The sequence below is a fragment of the Carettochelys insculpta genome, chromosome 9, assembly GCF_033958435.1.
Source record: "Carettochelys insculpta isolate YL-2023 chromosome 9, ASM3395843v1, whole genome shotgun sequence".
NCBI classification, from domain to species: domain Eukaryota; kingdom Metazoa; phylum Chordata; order Testudines; family Carettochelyidae; genus Carettochelys; species Carettochelys insculpta.
Window position 1 is genome coordinate 30,552,496 of NC_134145.1, and position 23,193 is coordinate 30,575,688.

The window sequence follows — 23,193 nt, forward strand, 5'->3', positions numbered from 1 at the left end:
TGAAAGCCATCTATCTAATCTCTTCTTAAATAGCTCCAGTGATGGAGATTCTACCACCTCCTTTGGCAATTTGTTCCAGTGTTTGATCACCCTGACAGGAACTTTTTCCTAATGTCCAACCTGAACCTCCCCTGCTGCAATTTCAGTCCATTGCCTCTTGTTCTATCCTCAGAGGCAAGGAAGAACAAGTTCCCTCCCTCTGCCTTATGACACCCTTTTAAATACCTGAAAACTGCTATCATGTCCCCCCTCAATCTTCTCTTTTCCAAACTAAACAAGCCCAATTCTTTCAGCCTTTCTGCATAGGTCATGTTCTCTAGACCTTTGATCATTCTCGTTGCTCTCCTCTGGACCCTCTCCAATTTCTCCACATCCTTCCTGAACTGCAGTCCCCAGAACTGGACACAATACTCCAGCTGAGGCCTAACCAGCGCAGAGTAGAGCGGGAGAATGACTTCTCGTGTCTTGTTCACGACACACCTGTTAATGCATCTTAGAATCATGTTTGTCTTTTTCTCAACAGCATCACACTGTTGACTCATATTTAGCTTGTGGTGCACTATAACCCCCAGATCCCTTTCTGCTGTACTCATTCCTAGGCAGTCCTTTCCCATTCTGTATGTGTGACACTGATTGTTTCTTCCTAAGTGGAGCACTTTGCATTTGTCCTTATTAAACTTCATCCTGTTTACCTCAGCCCATTTCTCCAGTTTATCCAGATCCTTTTGAATTAGGACCCTATCCTCCAAAGAAGTTGCAACCCCTCCCAGCTTGGTATCATCTGCAAACTTAATAAGTGTACTTTCTATGTCAATATCTAAATCGTTAATGAAGATATTGAACAGAACCGGTCCCAAAACAGACCCCTGCGGAACCCCACAAGTTATACTTTTCCAGCCGGATTGAAAACCATTAATACCTACTCTCTGGGTATGGTTATCCAGCCAGTTGTTCACCCACCTTATAGTAGCCCCATCTAAGTTGTATTTGCATAGTTTATTGATAAGTATATTATGTGAGACTGTGTCAAATGCTTTACTGAAGTCTAGGTATACCACATCCACTGCTTCTCCCTTATCCACAAGACTCGTTATTCTATCAAAGAAAGCTATTAGATTGGTTTGACATGATTTGTTTTTAACAAAGCCATGCTGGCTGTTCCCTAGCACCTTACCACCTTTCAAATGCTTGCAGATGATTTCTTTAATTACCTGCTCCATTATCTTTCCTGGCACAGAAGTTAAGCTGACTGGCCTGTAGTTTCCCGGGTTATTCTTGTTCCCCTTTTTATAAATGGGTACTATATTTGCCCTTTTCCAGTCTTCTGGAATCTCTCCCGTCTCCCACGATTTACCAAAAATGATTGCTAAAGGCTCAGATACCTCTTCTATCAGCTCCATACTGGAGCTCAGAGCAGTGTTCAACGCCTGCAAACATTTTCGAGACCACATATACGGCAAAGTAGTCAGGATCAATACAGACAATACCTCCACTATGTTTTATATAAATCGACAAGGGGGAGCCCGATCCCGTGTCCTATATGCGGAAGCAGTCCGACTGTGGAACTGGTGCATTGCCAACAACATAATGTTGAAAGCCTCGTACTTGCCGGGCGCTCACAATGTGAAAGCAGATCAGCTGAGCAGGCGCTTCGCACTCACGCACGAATGGCAGATGCGCCCCGATCTTCTGCGACCGATCTTTCATACGTGGGGGTTTCCCCAGATCGACCTGTTTGCCACCCAGCACAACAAGTGTCCCCAGTACTGCTCCAGGGCAGGATTGGGGCAGGGCTCCCTAGGGGATGCATTCATGATTTCATGGAAGGGCCCCCTACTTTACGCGTTCCCCCCCACAGCTCTTATCCACAAGGTCTTGCAGAAAGCCAGAAGGGAGAGAGCCCGCGTGATTCTAGTAGTCCCAACGTGGGACCGGCAGCAATGGTTTCCCTTGCTTCTGCGCATGTCAGATCGCCCACCGCTCCCTCTTCCGGTGGTGCCAGACCTACTCACACAGGCCCAGGGGTCCATAGTGCATCCGCAGCCTCAGGGTCTGCGCCTACAAGCATGGCTAATCCATGGCTCAGCTCCTTAGAAAGCACATGTACGGAGGGAGTAAAACAAGTCCTGGAAAGTAGCCAAAGGACCTCCACCAGGAAGACTTACGAGCAGAAATGGACTCGATTTACAGCCTGGTGTTCTGCCCAGCAGTTAGCTCCCCTTGACGTTCCTATACCTGTAATACTAGAATACTTATTTGACCTCAAGAGGGGCGGGCTTTCCCTATCCTCGATAAAAGTCCACCTCGCAGCTATATCTGCTTTCCGGCATACAGAGGAGGGGCCCATGCTATTTGCCCATCCTATCGTTACCAGGTTCCTGAAGGGGTTGGTAAACCTGTACCCCCCTCGGAAACCGCTTCCACCATCGTGGAACTTGGACTTGGTGCTCAGCATGCTAACGGGTCCACCCTTTGAACCATTAGCCACAGTTCCCCTGCGTCTCCTTATGATAAAAACAACCTTCCTCCTTGCAGTTACGTCAGCTCGCAGCGTGAGTGAGCTCACAACAGTTATGGCAACGCCGCCCTGCACAGTATTGTCAAAGGAGGCGGTAACCTTCGGTTGCACCCAGCCTTTGTTCCGAAAGTTTCCTCAGAGTTCCACCTTAACGAACCAATAGTTTTACCCTCGTTTTACCTGAAGTCTCACAGCTCCGGCAAGGAGGCATGCCTACATTTCCTGGACATGAGGAGGGCGTTGGCCTTCTACATAGACAGAACTAAGTCCTTCTGGAAAACGGACAGGCTTCTAGTATCTCTCGCTCCCAGGTCAAAAGGAGAAGGTCTCTCTCCACAGAGATTCTCAAAGCACATTGTGTCCTGCATAAAAATGTGCTATGAACTTCGAAAGACTCCTTTGCTGGCCCCGCCCAGGGCTCACTCCACCAGGGCGGTGGTGGCGTCAACAGCCTTTTTCAAGGGCATCGCGTTAAGACATCTATAGAGCGGCAACTTGGACATCCTACGACACCTTCGCCAAGCATTATGCACTACATCGGGTATACCAAGAGGACACCCGTCTGTCGACAGCAGTCCTTTCGGGGCCAAGCTGCACATAAACCGATTACCCACCTCCTTACTTGGGTTACTGCTGGGTAGTCACCTATTGTGGAGCACCCACGGGGACACTCGTAGAAGAAAGAGAAGTTACTCACCATAGTAACGGTGGTTCTTCGAGATGTGTCCCCGTGGGTGCTCCACCACCCGCCCATCCTCCCCGCTTTGGATCTCTGTTTAGTGTTTTTCAGGAGCATCCGAGGCGGTTGGTCAAGGAACTGGCAGGGACCGGATCACGCACGTGGCCGGGGGTGCGCAAGGGAGCGGCGCGCGCCGGCACATGCGTGATCCAGGAGAAACTGCTGGAAGAGTTCCGATCTGCGGCGCCGGGCGAGCCCGACACCTATTGTGGAGCACCCACAGGGACACATCTCGAAGAACCACTGTTACTACGTGAGTAACTTCTCTTTTTTTATTCCTCCTTCTCTTAGGTAAAAGTCCTTCTGTGCTGATAGGAAGTGTGGATTTTGATGTCACGCATATCATATAGTATCTCTGCACTTACAGGATGCAAAAGAACGATCTCTTAGCATAATTTTATTTGCATAAATGTTATATCTGTACTCCATAACTATACACCTGTGCTGACAGCAGCTGTGTGTTACGTCTTCAACGTGAAATGTTCTTTTAATTCTATTCCTTTTTGCGTTTTTTTTTAATTATTTTTCTGTATGAACATTAGCTTCGTTTTATGCAACTGAAAACATTTGAATGTGGAGATGTGATTAGGGGATTTGATTTAGCATATTTAATGTTTATTAGCCATAAACATGTTATGTATACAGTAAACCCCTGACTGAGGTGTAGGCTGCATTCCTGGGCAACCACACATAAGTCGAATTTTGTGCAAATCGGGGCTGGGAAGCTGACCAGCGGCTGAAAGTGGCACTGGGCTCTGCCGCTCCTCTCTGCTGTTCCCCCTTGCCTGGGAAAGGGGCAGGGCAGCTGCAGCAGCCTCAGCCGCACTGCCTTGAGGCTTCATACCACTGCTACAGTAGAGGGCAGTTCCTGGAGGTGGGGCAGCGCCATGTGTGTCTGGGGGAGAGCAGGTAAGTGCACCCCTATTGCCCAGACCCTGCACCCCATGAGCACTCCTGCACCCACCCTACCCCCCCACTCTCCATCTCTACCTTGCTCCTGCCTCCCACTTCCAGACCCATCACCCTCAATCTGACCTCTCCCTCCCACACTCCAAATCGTCTACCCTCTCCTACCCAGCTGCATATCTGCAGCCTGCTCCTGCACCTGCCCCTTCGCCTTCACATCATTGAGGGGTGTTCTTTCGCTTCTCACTTGTGTGGTCCCCAACAGATTTTGTCTACTATCAATAGCCTCCAACCCAGAAAAGTTTCCTCACCCTTGTTCTACAGCCTCTTATATACTAGGAAAAATTGGAAATGTCAGTATTTCTAATACTGTTGCACGACCATACAGGTGTTGTGGGGGTGGGTCTTGCTGTAAAGAAGCCATAGACTGCTGCCACTGTTTTAAGCATAGTACTTGAAAAGGTATCTGTCTACAGTAGACTCTCAAAGTTGCTTTTATAAGTAGGATGTGTAGTGATTGGAGAACAAGTAAAATTTTGACATGACAGGAAATTGGAAGTTGTGCATTTGAGAGGGGAAGGGATTTCTCATCACACTCTTCATTTACAACCTTTTTGTGTTTTAGTTACAGCTGTTACATATACTGGACGGGGGTGGGGCAAATGACTATTTTAAAGATTTGACATATGCACATCACTTTGCATCAATTAGGGCTCACAGTTTACAACTGAGCCCCTTAACAAACTTAACAACAAAACTAGGAAGGAGCAGATTTGAAATTCCTGATATTTCCAAGATTACCAAGCGCGAAGAAAATGTTTTTTCAATGATATATCATAAATAAATGTCTTTTTAATCTTTTTCTGCATGTCATTTGGGAAAGTCACATTAGTTACTCATGGTTCAGGAATTACAATATATAACAACATATGCTCTGACCACCATTTTTGTGTCAGGCTGCACAGGTGTTACTGAGGGTATGTCCGTGCTGGTCAGGGTCGATCTTCTGGGGTTCAGTTTTGCACACCTAGTGGGGACGTGCAAAATTAAAGTATCAGGGGCTGACAGTTGATCCCTGTACCCCTCATTTTCATCACTGAGGACAGTCAGATATGTCAATCATAGATTCGATTGCAGCTACGCAATTGCTGTCGCTGGAATTGTGCATCTATGATCAACTTTAAAGTCTAGTGTAGACCTGCCATAAGGGTGGGATGCTTTTCTGTAACTGGAACTTGGTAAATATTCCTGTTTTGATGTGTTAGCCCAGAAAGACATCTGTTCAATCTCTCATCGTTGTGTTGGATTTAAATATATTTTTTTCATGTTGACTATGTAGTTGGGGATAACGAGTATTTAGGAGAACAAGTGTTTCTGAAACATTCTGAGAAGCTATTTCCATAAGTGAGGATAATGAGCCATTCATTCGCTGTGATGGATTTTCAATCAGGGTTTTAGTATTTTTCCCCCTCAAGTATGTTCTAGCTCAAGAAGAGCTATTTTGAGCAAGTAGTGTTATACAGGAGGTTTGACTAGATTTTCACAATTATTGCTTCTGGCCTTGGAATCAATGAATGAAAGGGTAGGAATATGACCTGTCTGGCAAGAGCTTATACAATTTTCAAGATTTGCCAGACTCACATTTTTGGGAAAAGGTAATTGTGCTGCCTGCTGGAGGAGGGTGAGAGAAATGTGTCCAGGACAGGGCCGCATGGAAAATGGAAAGTCCCTTTACAGGCTGAATTGAGGAAAAATTGTGTGGAGAAAAAAAAACCTGAGGTTTGAGGTGGGGGTGAGGGAGGTTAAGAAAGTTTAGCCACGGGCAGCCTTTTAAGAAAAGCCTTCCTTAACAAAAAGGAGGTAGGAAAGATACACAAAAGAACAGTGACAACGAGAGACGACTAAGCTAGAGTGTGGCCCAAGGAGTACAGTTGAGGGATGCAGGTGTACAAAGCTCATCTTATGACAAAGGAGGGCACCTTGTTTTCAGATAGTCCAGGTTCTTCAGCACAGGTACAAAATGACGACCTATAGCATTTCTTAAGAGCTCCAGTTTTTTTCTTGTCCTTAGCAGCTAGTAACCCCACTCATTGCATCTCTCTCTCCTGCCTTCTGAGGAAAAGTACTTTTACGTTCGTTTGGTGTTTTGGAGAGAATCATCCAGGATAATTAGTCAAAATCTAGTGAAGAGTAAATAATGTTGAAAGAATACATTACCAGCAGGACAGGTATTAAAAGGATGGTGTAAACCTTAAAAATGTAACCTGGTCTGTGTGCATAGGTTATTAACTTGTACTGTAGGCTTTAGGTAATAAGGAAGTAGCCAAAAATGTTACTTGACAGCCTGCACAATGATTAAGATGTCCCTTTCAAATTTTGGTGTTCTCACTCAGTCTGTGGGATAATTGTAGAGTACAGCATACCCCTGGGATGGAATGTGTACTCTCCTTGGAAACCAGGTTCACCTGTTGTCTCCTCTGCTTTTGGTTTTTAAAATATCACAAGTAAAGAAGCTGGTGATAAAGTTGTATCAGGTACGTTTTAATCAATTCTAAAGAGGTTCTTTATCTTTTTGATAGAGAAAAATTATATACATTGCGATGAAAGTGTATCTTCCTTAATTCATTTCCCCAGTCATCAACATTAGGTCTACTTCAAGCATAACTTTAGGTATGTAAACTCTGCTATAAACAAGCACCTACTGTTCCAGGTTACACTTTGCTTTATTCCCTTTTCTGGCCACCTCTGTGAACAGAATCTTGCTTTTCTCTTCCTCTCCCCTTCTTCCCCTCCCAAAGGCTCTCTTGAATTGGTAAAGATAGCAAGTAACTTAGGTGTAGCCCCTTTAATGTAAAAGTGTGCCGTTCTCCCTTGTTGTTCATGTACAAAAGGTTGACCATTAACCCTTGTGTATTAAATGACACCAGCTTCTGAGGCCACTCTGTGTGCCTATTCAGCACACTCTTTGATGAGGAGAAGGGAAGTCGGTCTCTGTGTGCTGCATGTGCCCGCAAATCCTGCCTCTATTGTTCCAGTTGGCTTGGAGGATTTTGCTAGAGGCAGTACAAGAGGCACACCATGCAGAGAGACACACTCTCCATGACGAGCAAGGAGTCTGCCTAAGGGTCCCACTGGGCCAGAGAGGGCTTGATTCAAATGTTTGGTGGGTGTGCTGAAATTTTCCCTCCTTTATCCAGCGTCAATAGCTGTGAAAAACAGGACACAAGGAGTATTTCAATTCCTAAGCAGCTCAACTACCCTGGCACAGAGGTGGAAGAGTTTGGGGGATGTCCTTTCAGGGGGGAAAGGCTGACCTATGAGATGTGTTGTCTGATCTATGGGTTTGCATGTCCCGAAAGCCATAGGTTTTATGTTGCTTTTGAATCAGTGTGTCATTAGGTATTGCTTGAATAAAAATTATTACTCTTTTACCATACCCTTGCACATTATGACAAAAAGTTTTGGCAATACATTACCCACATCCTTGTGCAACATGCTATATGTTAATTAAAATCAAATTCCTAAGTGACTTAGTGTTACCATTGTCCTTACAGATGGCAGCAAAAAGGAGGTTGAAAATGCCAGCTTATTAGATAAGTGCAATGCTGGATTTCATACGATTAATTATTGTGGGAAGTAGATAATGTACTTGCATTAAATTAAATGTTTAGATTTAACTTTAAACATCTGAATAGCTGAAAAAGGTAATAGGAGCAAATAAGTGGTCTTAGGTGAAAAAAATGTTAGTTGCGTTTGTAACCTCAGTACAGTTTGTTCTGTTAACTTTATAGGAAGGGCCAAGAAAGTGAGTTTCAAAACTAGATGAGGTTTTTGGCTGTTCTACAGGGTTTAGTAAAATTAACCTTTTTAATTTAATTTTCATTTTTTATAGTTTTAGCTCCTATTTTTATCCTAATATTTGTAATGTGGGTTTCTCAGATTCCTGTTACCTTTTTTTACTGTTATTTAATACGTATTGCATTTCATTGCAGTCTTAACTCCCTGGAATACAAAGTTGTGGCTGCTGCTTCCTTAGGCTATATCTACACTAGGGAAAGAAAGTTGATAACAGATATGGAATTCTAGCTACAGCAATTACATAGGTAGAATCAACCTATCTGCAGTCTGCTTACCTGGCCATCCTCACTGAAAAATTCAATAGGAGAGTTTCTTGAGTTGACCTTCTTTACTCCTTGCATCTCGTGAGGAGTACAGGGAGAATGCTGACACCCGATAAGTCGATTTTATGTATCCCTACCAGGTGTAAAATTGAACCCCAGAAGATGGATCCTAAGTGGGTTGATCTTCCAGGAAAGTGTAGACATAGCCTTAATCAACACTTCTGCATGTCATAGTAACCGCATCTATACTAACCCCCTCTTTTCGGAAGGGGCATGGTAATGGGTGAATTGGGAAGATGCTAATGAGGTATTTTCATGAATATGCAGCATCTCATTAGCATAATGGCTGCCAAATAGGAAGAAGAAGGTTTCAAAGTCTGGGGTTCTTTTCGAAAGGCCCCCGTCCACGTGGGTGGTGCATGATTCGAATGGCACGTGGCTGCAATTATGCGAATGAGGTGCTGCATATTTATGGAAGCACCTCATTAGCATCTTCCCAACTTGCTCATTACCATGCCTCTTTCAGAAGGCGGGGCTAGTATGGACATAGCCAGTGAGAATGAATAGTTGGAGGCTGGAAATTACCCCATTTTTAGCTCTTGTTGCGTTAGGGAGAAAAGGGCCTAACCCTGAAACTGAAGGTTTCTTGTGTATTTATAAGATTTCAAGCCCTGTCATGTGTTCACATTTTTATATGTATTAAAAAATTGATTAAATGGTGATTTTTGAAATGCTATTTCTTACTGTTAGAAAAGACTTTTTTTTTTTAAATTCAAAAGAATAATTTTATGCAGACAGGGAAGACTATTTTAATTAAAAGCTTAATTCCACTCAAAACTGGATTAACTCCCAGAATTTCTGGAAGAGCAGCCAGTTCACAGCTACCAGCTGGAATACTTCTCTGTACAAATAAATTTTGTCTGCATAGTTAACCTGTTCCTGGCCTGGTTCTGCACCTCTTTGGAGGGCATGGTGAACTCCATCAGCTAGCTAAATCCTTTGATATATACTGTGTATATATGACCTTAAGTGTCTGGAAGCTTTTTCCATTGCGATGGCGTGTTTGAATGCAGTTAGCTGATTATATTTTCTTTTTGTGATTGCTACTATTTGTAAGCACAGAGCAGATGGGCACTGAGGGTTTGCTTTAGTACAGACAGCTTATGCTTCTGTGCTATTCAAAACACAACTTAAATGTGATTCTGAATTAGTAGGATTCCTGGCTTGGTGTTAACTAAAAATTGGACACCCTCTAGCTCCCTGCTGTGCCTCTGGACTGTGATGGCCTGCGCCTGCCCCACATCTTCCTTGGAGGCCCCACACCAACTACTCTTCCCCCATGCTCCCCATTGCACACTACTTTTCCCATCCCACTCAGGAGAGACTTTCCTGTGGATGTGCAGGCCCCCCCCCCCCACACAGAGTAAGGGTTGGAACTGGGGATTACTCAGCATGTCCTTTGCTCTCAGTAAGTGGACTTCGCGTGCCATGCCAGTAAATCGCACTGGACACTTTCAGGTCCTGTGTGGTAGCTTTGAGAGCTGTGAAACATAATTTTTGAACACAGGAAAGGTTACTATGGACATACGTGAAGTTCAGTGAAATAAGATTGCTTTAAGTCCTAGCATTGTTTTTTGATCTTACTACTGTCTTTTCCTTCTCCACTTGTTTAAACAGATGAGCTCTCAGTGTACATATCTCCAAGAGGAAAGTAGGAATCTTTATCTATTGCTATTTAAGCTGAAGTCAATGGAGTCTTTGCTTATGAATCAGTATTAACAAGTATTATGTGAAAATGGGAAATACTTAATTTCTGATCATTTGAATATCAAGTAACCAGTATGAAGTTCTCAGACCTAGACCTTGAAGGGCTCCGTGAAGATCTACACAGGGGAAGGGAACCTTTTTTGGGTCGGGGCCACTGACCTGTAGACAAACCAGTTGGGGGCCACACAAGTGAGAAGCGTAAAACCCTCCATGCCTCCCTGTGGTCTCCAACTGTATGGGAGTCTGGACTAGGGAGTCTGGGTGGGAGGGAGGGTGTATAAATAGGCTGGGAGTTGTGGGGACTGGGGTGTAGGAGATGGCTAGGGGTCTAGGTGAGAGGAGTGTGAGGGGCCTGGGAGGGAGGGGGCAGAAATAGAGTACAGGTGGAAGTGGAGTGTTGGGGCATGGGGTTACTGTGTGGGTGAAGGGTCTGGGAGGGAGGAGGCCGCAGAAGCTGACTGGGGATGCAGGAGCTGGGCAACAGGTGTGTAGCTACCTTTGCAACACCCCTGAATGCACGTAGCACTACCCCCGCTGCTCCAATTGCCCAGAATTCTAGCTAATCACAGCAGTCAGAGGAAGTTGCCAGGCAAGTTGCTGAGGCCATTGTTGGTCCTTCTCCCTTTTCTGCAGGAGCAGTAAAGAGCAGCAGCAAAGCCCAGGGACACTTTCTGCCACCCAGCCCTAGTAGAGCCCATGGCAAGTCTTGGGGCTCTGTGTCCTCCACCCCGCTGTGGGCTAGATACCATGGAGGAGAGACCTGAGCCTCAGGGGATGGATCCGGACTGTGAGCTGTGGGTTCCCCACTCTTGATCTAACAGATTTTAACAAAGAAAATGAAACAAGACTGATGTAATCAAGGGCCTATATGAACTATATGAAAATGAACTCGAAGACCAGTGGATGCGGTTCAAACGAGCAGTGACTAAGAGCGCAGAAGAGACGATCGGACGGAGAAGAGGCACGCAAAGAGAATGCTGGATACAAGACAGAACCTGGAAACTGACAGATGAGTGTAAAATCACAGAACAGCATAGAGACCAGGCAAAATTGCCAAACGAGATAGCAGAGGCTATTGCAAAGTATCAATCGCTGGATCATCAAGTTAAGGAAAGCTGCTGGGCTGACGGAAAAGAATGGTTGGAGCATAAGAGTGCTGAAGCATAAGAAGCAGCTGAGAAATGTGACACCAAGACGCTGTATCGTATTGTCCGAGAATTAATGGGTGCAAGATGCAATTCCAATGCTCCTATCAAGGATAAGAATGGGAAAATCTTACTTAGTAAAGAAGAGCAAGATGCACGCTGGATAGAGCACTTCAAAGAGAGATTAAAGCAGCCAGCTCCAGCCACAACCTACGATTTTAGTAATTCCAGTCCTTCTGACAAACTGGAAGTAGACCTAGGCGTGATCAAATTTGGAGAAACTGATAAAGCCATTAGATCTCTGAAGAATAACAAGGCCACCGGTCTTGACCAAATCACAGCTGACTTACTAAGGTATGGGGGCAACAGTGTCGTGCAAGAACTGGCGGGGTTGTTAAACGCATGCTGGCGAGTAGAGGGTGTCCCAAGTTATTGGAGGAAGGGAGTGATTGTTAAAGTTACCAAAAAAGGGGAATGTCACTGATTGTAGTAATTGGAGAGGCATTAAGCTCCTATCAGTCCCGGGCAAAGTGTTTTGTATTGTCCTGCTCAGGAGGCTTCTGGCTGCAGTGGGTAGTACACTGCAGGAGGAGCAGGCTGGATTTCGGCGTGGACACTCATGCAACAAGCAAATTTTCACATTGCGCAACATCATTGAACAGCGTATTGAATTTCAACAGCCACTGTCAATAAACTTTATCAATTTCAAAAAGGCGTTTGACAGCGTACATAGAGAGTCATTGTGGAACATAGTACGTAGTTATGGTATCCCACAATGCTACATCAACACCTTCCAAAATCCCTACCTGAACTCCAGTTGCTGTGTGAGGACCGATAGTGGTATGACCAATTTCTTCAATATTGACTCTGGTGTGTGGCAAGGGTGTGTTCTATCACCATTTTTGTTCCTTTTGGCTGTGGACTTCATTATGAGGAAAGCAATGTGCAGGACGAATTTTGGTATCTCTTGGGAAAACCAGTGCCTGCTCACGGATCTGGACTTGGCTGATGATATTGTGCTGCTGGCAGAAACAGGCGAATGGTTGCAGGACATGACAACAAGTTTAGAAGAAGAAACAGGTAAAGTTGGGTTGAGGATAAACGGCAATAACACAAAGGTGATGTGGATCAGAAAAGCTCAGGCGAACACGCCAATAGTGGTCGAAAGTCAGTCCTTAGAAGATGTCCGGCGGTTCACCTATCTTGGCAGCACTCTGTCCAATGATGGGGATGTCGAGGCAGATGTCAACTGCAGAATCGGGAAGGCCTCGGCAGTGTTCCAAAGACTATGCCCAATTTGGTCTGTGTCAACAATTGGCCTTGCTACAAAGCTTTGACTCTATAGCACTATTGTCATGTTCACTGCAATCTACGCCAGTGAAACGTGGAAAAACACTGCAAGAATATCACATAAACTGAATGTGTTCCACCAACGACGTCTGCATAAGATTCTTGGTGTTACCTACATTGATCGTGTTACTAACGAAGAGATTCTACGAAGATGTGGTCTGCGGAGACTGCAGGATGTTGTGTCAGAGCGTAGATTGCGTCTTGCTGGACACATCTTGCGTCTTTCAGATAATCTTCATCCAAAGGTAGCAATGCGATGGGCACCAGCTAAAGGAAGGAGAAAGAGGGGAAGACCACTGAAAACATGGCAAAGCACGGTTAAAGAAGACTTTTTAAGAACATTGGTATAACGTGGGAAGAAGCAGAAACAGTGGCATCAGACCGAAATCTCTGGAGAGCACTTGTTGCCCAACGTGCCCAGACGCACAGGCGGACCTAAGTCTAAGTAAGTATAGGGCACACATTTGGGAATGGCAGTTACTTTAATTCCATAATTATTTCCGACAGTTGGTGCTATTTCAAGTTATAGACTTCTAATTGTGTTAAAGTTATCACTGGTGAGCACAAACTCTTGAGAGTTCTAACCCTGTTAATCTTTTGTGAAGATATATCAACTGCTATGCTAAATCAGCAGGAGATGCAGTTTCCTGTATTTGTTGTTCATTCAGAGATGAAACAACTATTTTTTGTAAACTAAATTCATTTAGACAAGGGAGGAGGCTCAAGAATGTAAACGTAACATATTGGGGTAGCTGTATGCCTTTGCAATGGTAATTTCACAGGATACAATTGGTGATTTATCCTAGCAAAGTATTGTCCCTATGTTTTCCCTTAAAGTGATATTTAAGTGATTTTTTTTTTTTTTAAAATATGATCTCTTTCCTTTGCACACTATGTGGGTACTTTCTCAGAAGCATAAATGACTGAATGTTGAATGTCTGAAGGCTTGTACAAAATATGTCTCCAGGCTTTCTTACTAAAAGGAGTCAGATGTTCTGTATTGATCTTGCTTTTTTTATTCTTTGAAATTGGATTTTGCTTGAGGAAATGACAAACATGCTTGTATACTGGAACACTTGTGACATTTTTTTCCCCATATATAAAACAGTTCCATTAGCTTTTTCTGTTAACAGATAAAAACTGTATTGCAAGGTGAAGACAAAGTAATAAGTAAGAACAAGTCCCACTGTTAGCTAATAAACTAAAGATTCTACCTTGACTTTCCAGAAATTTTCACTGTAAGTGTTGGAGCTACTGTGCTCTGTAACAATTCACCATGAAAAACATTTGGCAAATTCTAGAAGCATCAAGCTTTTCTTTCTGTGATTAGTTATGTCTGTTTCTGACTAAGCATCATATAAGCCCTTTTCTTTAAAAATAAAAAGGCTGGACTTAGAGACAAAAAAGGGAACATGAAATGTTCTCTGTCTGCTTCAGGGTTCCTTTACTGTATAGTTCACATATGCCATGTGTGGTTGTCATATGAGTAAGGTCAATTTAAAGTAGGAGAGTTTGCAGAGACATTTAGCATCTGATTTATGGAAAAGCAGTAAATCTTGCCACTCTACATTATGCTGCTTAAAATGTTTCTGTAATGATTTCGTTATGGACATTTATAATGAAATGTTAACTACAGTATTTATAGGGTAACAGGAGCAATACAGTAAAACCCCAATTTAAGTGCTGGCTGTGTTCCTAGGCAACTGCGCGTAAGTCGAATTTTGCGTTAGTTGGGAGAGGGGTTAGAACCCCCACCAGCTCTACTGGGGAGCCACCTGGCTCGGGGGGAATCCCAGGAGCTGGACAGGCAGTGCAGCCGGATAGCTGGTTCTGCCAGCTGGGGGGAAACAGGGAGAAGCCGTGCTGCTGCAGCTGTCTGACCCTCAGCTCCCCCAGCTGGGAGAAGCCCCACCACCCCGCCAGTCTGTCCCCTGGCTCTCCAGCTGTGGGGAAGCCAGGGAGAAGCTGTACCTCCACGGCTGTCTGTGTCCTCCCCCACCACCCCGGCTCCCTCAGCTGGGGGAAGCTGAGGACAAGCCACCCCACCCTGCCAGTCTGTTCCCTGGCTTTTCCTAGCTGGGGGAAGCTGGGCAGGCAGACAGCTGCAGTGGTGTAGCTTCTCCCTGGTTTCTCCCAGATGGGGTGCCAGGGGACAGGGTGGTGGGGCTTCTCCTTGGCTTCCTCCAGCTGAGGGAGCTGGGAACTGGAGCGGGGAGTTGGCAGAGGAGCTGTGCTCTGGCCAGCCCCAAGCCCCAGGGAGCCCCAGGAGCATGTTCGCATGTATGTGCAAATGACCCACAGCTGGGGTTTCCCTCGCTTATTATGACTAGCATTAATTCAAGTAATGTGCAAGTCGAAATTGCGTAAAGAGCGGTTTTACTGTACTGTCATTCTGGTCGAAGAGAGACTTTTAGGATAAGCTTTTATTTTCAAATACGTAAAATTCCATTAAACTCCAGCAACTGATCACCATATTCAAGGCCAGCTTGATGGACAATGCTCCCACCAGTTACTTTAGACACAAATATGCCACCGTTTTCTCCGCTCACAATGGAAATCCCTAGTGGCTCAGATCCCTTTTGCACTTTAACATGGCGTGGTTCTTCCATATATGGCCTGTCTTTTCTACGCTCGCCAATTGAAACTGAGCTAATAGAAATCCTGGGTAATGTAGAACGGGAGTTCTGTGACTGACTGCTAGCAAAAGAAGAGGTTTCCAGGTTCAGTGGTGACTGTGGAGGAGTTATCAGGCTGGGACTGCTACATTCAGAATGGGACAGTGAACCCTTGTCAGAACCCATGATGGACGTTGGATATCTTGCGGTTAAAGGGATCTTTATTCTTTCTGTCCTGTATTGTAAGTTGCTGGAAGAACCTAATCTTGCACTGTATGGCAATGAATTTGAACCATGTGATGCCCTTGTCTGTGAGTTTTCAGAATAATCACTGGAATGTTTGTGACTTAGATCCAAACTCAAGCGACTTTGGTGCTGGGCACTGGGATGCAGATGTTGATGGCAGATTTGGTTGGCAACAGACAGGCAATTATTGGTATGAACTCTGTGGCTCCAAGCAGTATAAATTGGATTTCTCATCACAGCAATTACTGCAGGACATAGCGCTAAACTTCGTGGAACAGCACCTGCTGACATAGCTCCAGTGTACAAGGAGGGAGGCACAAAACCATCGCTGTGCCTAGTGGAACGTTTTGGTGAATATGGTGCCCACTCCTGGAGTTCTGGAGAGAGATGCTCTTCACTGGCTGGAGTGTATTTCTGTACCTGAAGTGAAGGATTAGGAATGGGCACAGGGCTGAGTTTGTCTCAAAGCAGGTGCTGATTTTGGTCTTGGTTTTTTATCTCTGGCTCTTCAACTCTTTGAAAGCCAATGTCATCTTCACAAGACTTACTCGAAGATAGGTGACTCCAGTCAAGCCCCTCCTCCCTGTAATAATGCCCAGTACTCCTGCTGCGCCCCTTGTGAGTATTTGAGTCTTGCTTCAGTGCCAAAGACACACGGGGCTGGGGTGTAGCTGGACTGGTATGTGGGGATCCAGTCATTACAGTAGAGTCTGATGCAGAACTTGTCTGCTATTTATGTTTAAATTTAATAGTCACTTCTCTTGGGAGGCGTTGGAGAAGTTGAAGCCACTTCTGATTTTGAGGGCTGAGGCGAATGTCCTGACACCTGGTTGGTTGAAAGATAGTCCATTTTGGGAGGAGTCTGTGGTCTTTTGAAAGTGTCAGGGTCAAAGATGGACTTCCTGTGTTTTGGCTTCTTGTACACAGACAACTTTTCAGTTTCTGCTGTTGAAATATTGACCACCACTTTAGGCCACGTACCACCACTATGTTTAGCTCCATGTCCTTTGTCTAACGTGGTCTCAACCATGGTGCAGTTGGCTACCGGGGGCTCAAATGGCAGCCTCCTGCCGTCTAAGTCAACAAGGCCATATCCTTGTTCTCCATAAGCGTCTGGACTAAAGGAGCTAAGACTGTGCTCTGAATTACTGTGGCAGCTGTGCACAGCATTCCTGCGAGAGTCTGCCTGTGAAGCACAGCTGGAAAAGGACTTGTGATCACAGAATGAGCCACTCCCCTGGTCAATCTGGTCCTTCTTGCCATCCAGGGTGTTGGGACTGAAAATGTCTGTCTGTGTTGAACTGTTGTGTTTCAAGTTTCTTTTATTCTGAGCTTGTATCTCTGATGTATGAACCCGGCAGTTTGACATTTTCTCTGAATCCTTCAGGTTTTCAAATATGTTTTGACCACTCCATGATGAGTTCGAAGGAAAAACCTTCATCAGAGAGGGAAAGGGAATCCCTACAGTTTCGTAGCAAAGCTTCACATTCAGTCAGTGATTTATTGTCTAGTGTGATGCCATTATAGCAATTATTCTATCTCCCACAGCAAGGGACCCATCTTTGGAGCTGGGCTACCAGGCACCACGGCAGCAGCAAACACTCCATTTTCTAAACTAATTTCACTATCTTTATGCCCAGCAAGATTGATATGCAGAGGGGTTATCACTTTCCTGCCTAAGGACTTCTTTCTTCGCACCACCATATTAATAACTCCTCCTCCATTAAGTACAGCTTTTATAACTTGCTTCATATCCTTATTAGTAAGATCCACATCATTTATCTTCAGCAACCAGACATTCACTCTTAATCGACCATCCGCAATACTTCCTTTGTCTACTTTGGTGACAAATATCCCACAGTCTCCGGGGAGGTATGGTTCATTCACACCTTCTACCACATCAAAACCAAGTGCTTTCAAGTTCATATCCTCTCTGTCTTTTTCAAACTCCACCACTTCAGTTTCCCATTCCATAGAATCGGTGTCTGTGGCTGAATCATGAGAACTGTGGGCCATTAACTGCTGAAACCTGGCTTCCTTTTCCAACTGGTTTTCCATCTTCTCTTTTAAATCCTTCAGCTCACGTACAGCATTATTTTTCTGCTTCCTCAAAGAAACTAAATGATTCCTTTGCTTCAGTCTTCATGGCTGAGGATATTAGAGGCTCCCAAATCTGAGCCATCCTTTGTAGGTGACAAATCTGAGGAACTGTCCCAGATTGAAGTGTCAGTAGAAGAGGTTTTGGAACTAATTGATAAGCTAAACAGTAACAAGTCTCCAGGACAAGATGGCATTCACCCAAGCGTTCTGAAGGAACTCATATGTGAAATTGTAGAGCTATTAATGGTGGTTTGTAACTGATCCTTTAAATCAGCTTCGGTACCCAATGACTGGAAGACAGCTAATATAACGTCAATATTTAAAAAGGGCTCTAAAAGAGACCCTGGCAATTACAGACCGGTAAGTCTAACGTCAGTACCGGGCAAATTAGTAGAAACAATAGTAAAGAATAAAATTGTCAAACATGTAGAAGAACATGATTTGTTGAGCAAAAGTCAGCATGGTTTCTGCAAAGGGAAGTCGTGTCTTACTAATCTATTAGAGTTCTTTGAAGGGGTTAACAAACATGCAGACAGGGGGGATCCAGTGGACATAATATACTTAGATTTCCAGAAAGCCTTTGACAAGGTCCCTCACCAAAGGCTCTTATGTAAATTAGGTGGTCGTGGGATAGGAGGAAAGATCCTTTCATGGATTGGAAACTGGTTAAAAGACAGGAAATAAAGGGTTGGAATAAATGGTAAATTTTCACAATGGAGCGGGGTAACTAGTGGTGTTCCCCAAGGGTCAGTCCTGGGACCAATCCTGTTCAACTTGTTCCTCAATGATCTAGAGAAAGAGGTAAGCAGTGAGATGGCAGAGTTTGCAGATGATACCAAGCTGTTCAGGATAGTCAAAACCAAAGGAGATTGTGAAGAACTTCAAAAAGATCTCAGCAAACTGAGCGAGTGGGCAGCAAAATGGCAAATGAAATTTAATGTGGGTAAGTGTAAGGTAATGCACATTGGGAAAAATAACCCCCATTTTACATACAATGTGATGGAGGCAAATTTAGATACAACAGATCAGGAAAGGGATCTTGGAATTATAGTGGATAGTTCTCTGAAAACATCCACGCAGCGTACAGCGGCAGTCAGCAAAGCAAATAGGATGTTAGCAATTATTAAAAAAGGAATAGAGAATAAGACGAAGAATGTCTTACTTCCCCTATATAAAACTATGGTACGCCCACATCTTGAGTACTGCGTGCAGATGTGGTCTCCTCACTTCAAAAAAGATATACTGGCATTAGAAAAAGTTCAGAAAAGGGCAACTAAAATGATTAAGGGTTTGGAAGGGATCCCATATGAGGAGAGGCTAGAGAGACTGTGACTTTTCAGTCTAGAAAAGAGGAGATTGAGGGGTGATATGATAGAGGTATATAAAATCATGAATGGTGTGGAGAAAGTGAATATTGAAAAGTTAATTACTTGTTCCCATAATATAAGAACTAGAGGACACCAAATGAAATTAATGGGTAGTAGGTTCAAAACTAATAAAAGAAAATTTTTCTTCACACAGCACACAGTCAAGCTGTGGAACTCCTTGCCGGAGGACGCTGTGAAGGCCAGCACTCTAACAGAGTTTAAAATAGAGCTTGATAAATTTTTGAAGTTTAGGTCCATAAATGGCTATTAGCCAAGGGTAAAGTATGGTGCCCCTAGCCTTTAGTCAAAGGCTGGAGACAGATGGCAGGAGACAAATTGCTTGATCATTGTCTTCAGTTCGCCTCCTCTGGGGCACGTGGTACTGGCCGCTGTCAGCAGACAGGATACTGGGCTGGATGGACCTTTGGTCTGACCCAGTATGGCCGTTCTTATGTTTTTATGTTAAAATTCTTCTCTGCAATACTTTAGGGGCTTCAGTTCACATGTGTTTTGGTTTCCAGTTTACTTTGTATAGTCACTCATGCTGGCAAGTTTGTTAGAAATAAATTTTAATACAGTAGAACCTCGATTTACACAAGGGTTGTGATTCCATGCACCCTTGCGAAATCTGAACTTTTCATAAGTTGGGTGTGGGGGGGGAGCTTCTTCTGCAGTGGAACACACGTTCTGCAGCTGTGGAAGCAGCAGAAATGTAAGTCCTGGGGTTGTGGGGGCAGCTGGGGAGTGTTAAGCCTGTCTGCGTGTTGCGGCTATGGGAGGGTGCAGGAGGGCTAAGCCTGGGGTGGTTAGGGTTGCAGGGGGGAACAGAGGAGTGGAGTTCAACACGGGGCAGGGGGGTTGAGGGTTGAGCTAGAGCCACGCAGGAGGGTGGTGAGCCAGGCTACAGGGGTTGAACGAGGACGGGAGGATGGAACTGGGACCGTGCACAGGGGGGCTTGAACCGGGGCAGGGGTTGAAACAGAGCCATGTGCAGAAGGTTTGAACCGTGTCAGGACGATGGAACTGGAGCTGCACGTGGGGAGGTTGAACTAGGGCTGCGTGCGGTGGGGGTTGAGGTGGGGCCATGCTCAGGCAGTGAGATGATGTGTGGGGGGTGTTGAGGGGATTTTGAACCAGAGATGTGCATGGGTGGTGAGTGGGGCTGGGGGTGGGGAGCTGAGCTGGGCCATGTGGGGCTGGGGAGGGAATGAGCCAGGGCCAGAGGGAGGCACAAGATTTTTCAGTTGCACTTAACTTGCGTTAATGTGAGTTAAGTGCAACTCAAAATCGTGCATGTTGAGGGTTTACTGTATGGTAAAGATTGTATACAGCTTTTCCTGATTTCTGACTTTTTTTTTTTTTAAAGGAGCACAAGAATATAGTCCCTAAATGTGACCTAGGGATTCTAGGTATCTGTGGTATTTTTTAAACCTATACTTTCTGAAAAATTACATAAGCTAAATGAAATACTTGACTGCATATGACCAACTCGTGCTACTGTGGAGCCAGGCAAGAAAATGCAAGGTAGCAGATTGTTGCCATTATTGTTGGGTTTTCCAGATGGGTAAAATAGAACCATGTTAGCTTATGTTCTTTATGGGAAAACAGAATGTGTGTTGGAGAACTCCATATTCTGGGTTGGTTCAAAGGCAAGTTTTAGCTTTCAAATTGTATATTTAAGAGGCTTTTGTAAGTCATATATTTAGTTGAAGGCCTAACAAGTAAAATATACACACAAACTAAACTAGAATCTCAGTTACAAACAGCAGACTTAAGAACTGACCAGTCAACCACAAACCTCATTTGGAACTCTAAGTACTCAGGCAGCAGCACCAAATATAGTACAGTACTGTTCAACGGGAAAAGGGATGGAGTGGGCAGCAGCATTTTCTTCTGCGTGGTAAAGTTTTAAAGCTGTGTTTAATTAATGTTCAGTTGTAAACTTTTAAAACAGCCTTAACATTTTGTTCAGAGTTAAAACAATTTCCATTCCCAAGATGCTCGTAGCTCTGATGCTTTACTGTAGAGTAACATTCATTGTCCAGCAGGAAATAAAAAATTAAGAACAAAATTGAATCCTGAACTCACTGATGCATAAAATTGCAGTTGACAAGTTTTCTGTCAGATATCTAGAGAACAGTGGGCAATGTAAACTCATCTGAACATCAGATATAATACATATGGGCCGTGTCTACACTAGCCCAAAACTTTGAAATGGCCATGCAAATGGCCATTTTGAAGTTTACTAATGAAGTGCTGAAATACATATTCAGCGCCTCATTAGAATGCCAGCAGCCCTGGCACTTCGAAATTGACGCGGCTCGTCCAGACGGGGCTCGTTTTCGAAAGGACCCTGGAAACTTCAAAATCCCCTTATTCCTATCTGCTGTTAGGAATAAGGGGATTTCGAAGTTGCCGGAGTCTTTTTGAAAAGGAGCCCCGTGTGGACGAGCCGCACGGCTGCGAGCCACGTCAATTTCTAAGTGCTGCAGCTGCCGGCATTCTAATGAGGCGCTGAATATGTATTTCAGCACTTCATTAATAAACTTCGAAATGGCCATTTGCATGGCCGTTTCGAAGTTTTGGGCTAGTGTAGACGTAGCCATGGGGAATAGTGAGAAAATTTCAGCTTTAGGATAGAATTTACTAGTTAGATGGCTTAAGTCAAACCTTTAACTGTTTTATAACACATTTCTGTGTACATATTTGTATAACATTCAGTATGGTTTTATATTCTTGTTCTAAATAAAGCTCCAACAAAAATGCTATTTTAAAATTAAATGAGTAACAAACACTTCTGAAACAGTAGCAGGTTTTCAGCATCACTAGTTCTAAAGTTCAGACATCTGCTGCATTACATTTCAGCTAATGATCTCAAAACCCAGCTAGAGCTGTGTCCTATTTCCTCCATGTGTTATTCACCCCCCAGTAACATAATGGACCAAGTGCAGTTTTTGGATTGTGAAAGTAATTGTTTTTATAGTTTATCATGAGCACCACTATTTATTAGGCATGTTAATGGTTAAATGGTAAGCCTCACCCTAGATGGATGATGCTTACTAGTTACAGTTCACTGATTAAGGACTAGAGCAGCTAATTGGGGCTCTCCAGCCTGGCCAAAGCAGCCCCTGGTCCTGCCTTCCCCCTCATTTAACCAATTGACTAACTAAACAGGATTTTATGCCTCTGTAATTTATCCATTTATTGTAAAAATGCTTTATATCCAGTATTACAGAAAATAAATATTTTGGACATTGGAAGTGACTATTAGCTGTTCACTGCACAACTACTATTCATGACAGAAAATAGGTACAAAATTCCTTTGTAAATTTTTCCATAAATTTTTGTAATAGATAACTATGTATAATTTAGAGAATTTAATATATAAAATTGGTAACTGTTGCAGAGTCATAGGACACACTCACAAGTTACTTTGGGCTTTTTTTTCCCCTGGAGTATAGTTCTTATTGTTGTAATATTAAAAAAAATATTAAATGTATCTGATTTTCCATTTGTTAGTGAACAGTTTGAGCCAGATCTTCACGTGGTTCTAAGTTGTCATAGCAGCATTAGCCCATCACCAATGGAGGATCCGGTCCTTTGGCTCAGTGAATGCAATTAAGTCCTAAATGCCATAGTCTGGTCCTCAGTTGCTCTCCCATTACCCTTTCCCATCCCTCTTTTACAGAAGGTGCAATAGCTCGTCACTGTAGTGGCCGTAGAGGTTCCTCAGAAGCTTAGGGGCAAAGGGGTTTTTAGTTCCCAAATTTTCTTGATCCTCAAGGGCAAAAGGAGGGCTGATGTCCATTGTTGACCTTTGACACCTCAGCACCTTCAAGAAAACACATTTTTTCATGGTCTCTCTAGCCTCCATTATTCCTTCCCTGGATCTGGGGAACTGTTACAACACTGGTAATATGAAGGGTGCTTACTTGCATATTTCCATTATCCTATCCTACCGAGAGTTCCTGTGCTTTGTAGTTGTCAGATGTCAAAAAGTAGTCTGTGTGGGAGTCTGTGGTTGCAGGAGGAGTTCTCTCTACACACCAATATGTGGGAATTGAGAGCAGTCTGCTTGGCAAGCCAAACATTCAGAAGTGACTTTGGAGCACTTGTATGTCAGTTCCTATGGATAACTTGTACAGTGATGTTAATCTATATAAATAGAGTGGAGCTAATTTCTTTCCCTTATGTTTGGAAGCCTGAGACTTTCTGGGAATTGTGCATCACCAGATTGGAAGACTTACAAGTTTCATACCCCCTGTGTTACCTGGGATTCTTTCAACCCAAAGTTCTCAGTAATTTTACTATGTGTATAA

At 44.0% G+C, this 23,193-nt stretch overlaps 1 protein-coding gene and 1 pseudogene across 2 annotated transcripts in view; one reads left to right on the forward strand and one right to left on the reverse strand.

Annotated features, from left to right (window-relative positions):
- Window positions 1–23,193, forward strand: part of HS2ST1 (heparan sulfate 2-O-sulfotransferase 1) — a 162,548-nt gene that overhangs the window by 86,245 nt on the left and 53,110 nt on the right. The gene's annotated exons all lie outside the window — the stretch shown is intronic.
- On the reverse strand, window positions 14,976–22,682 carry LOC142017892 (disks large homolog 5 pseudogene; annotated as a pseudogene).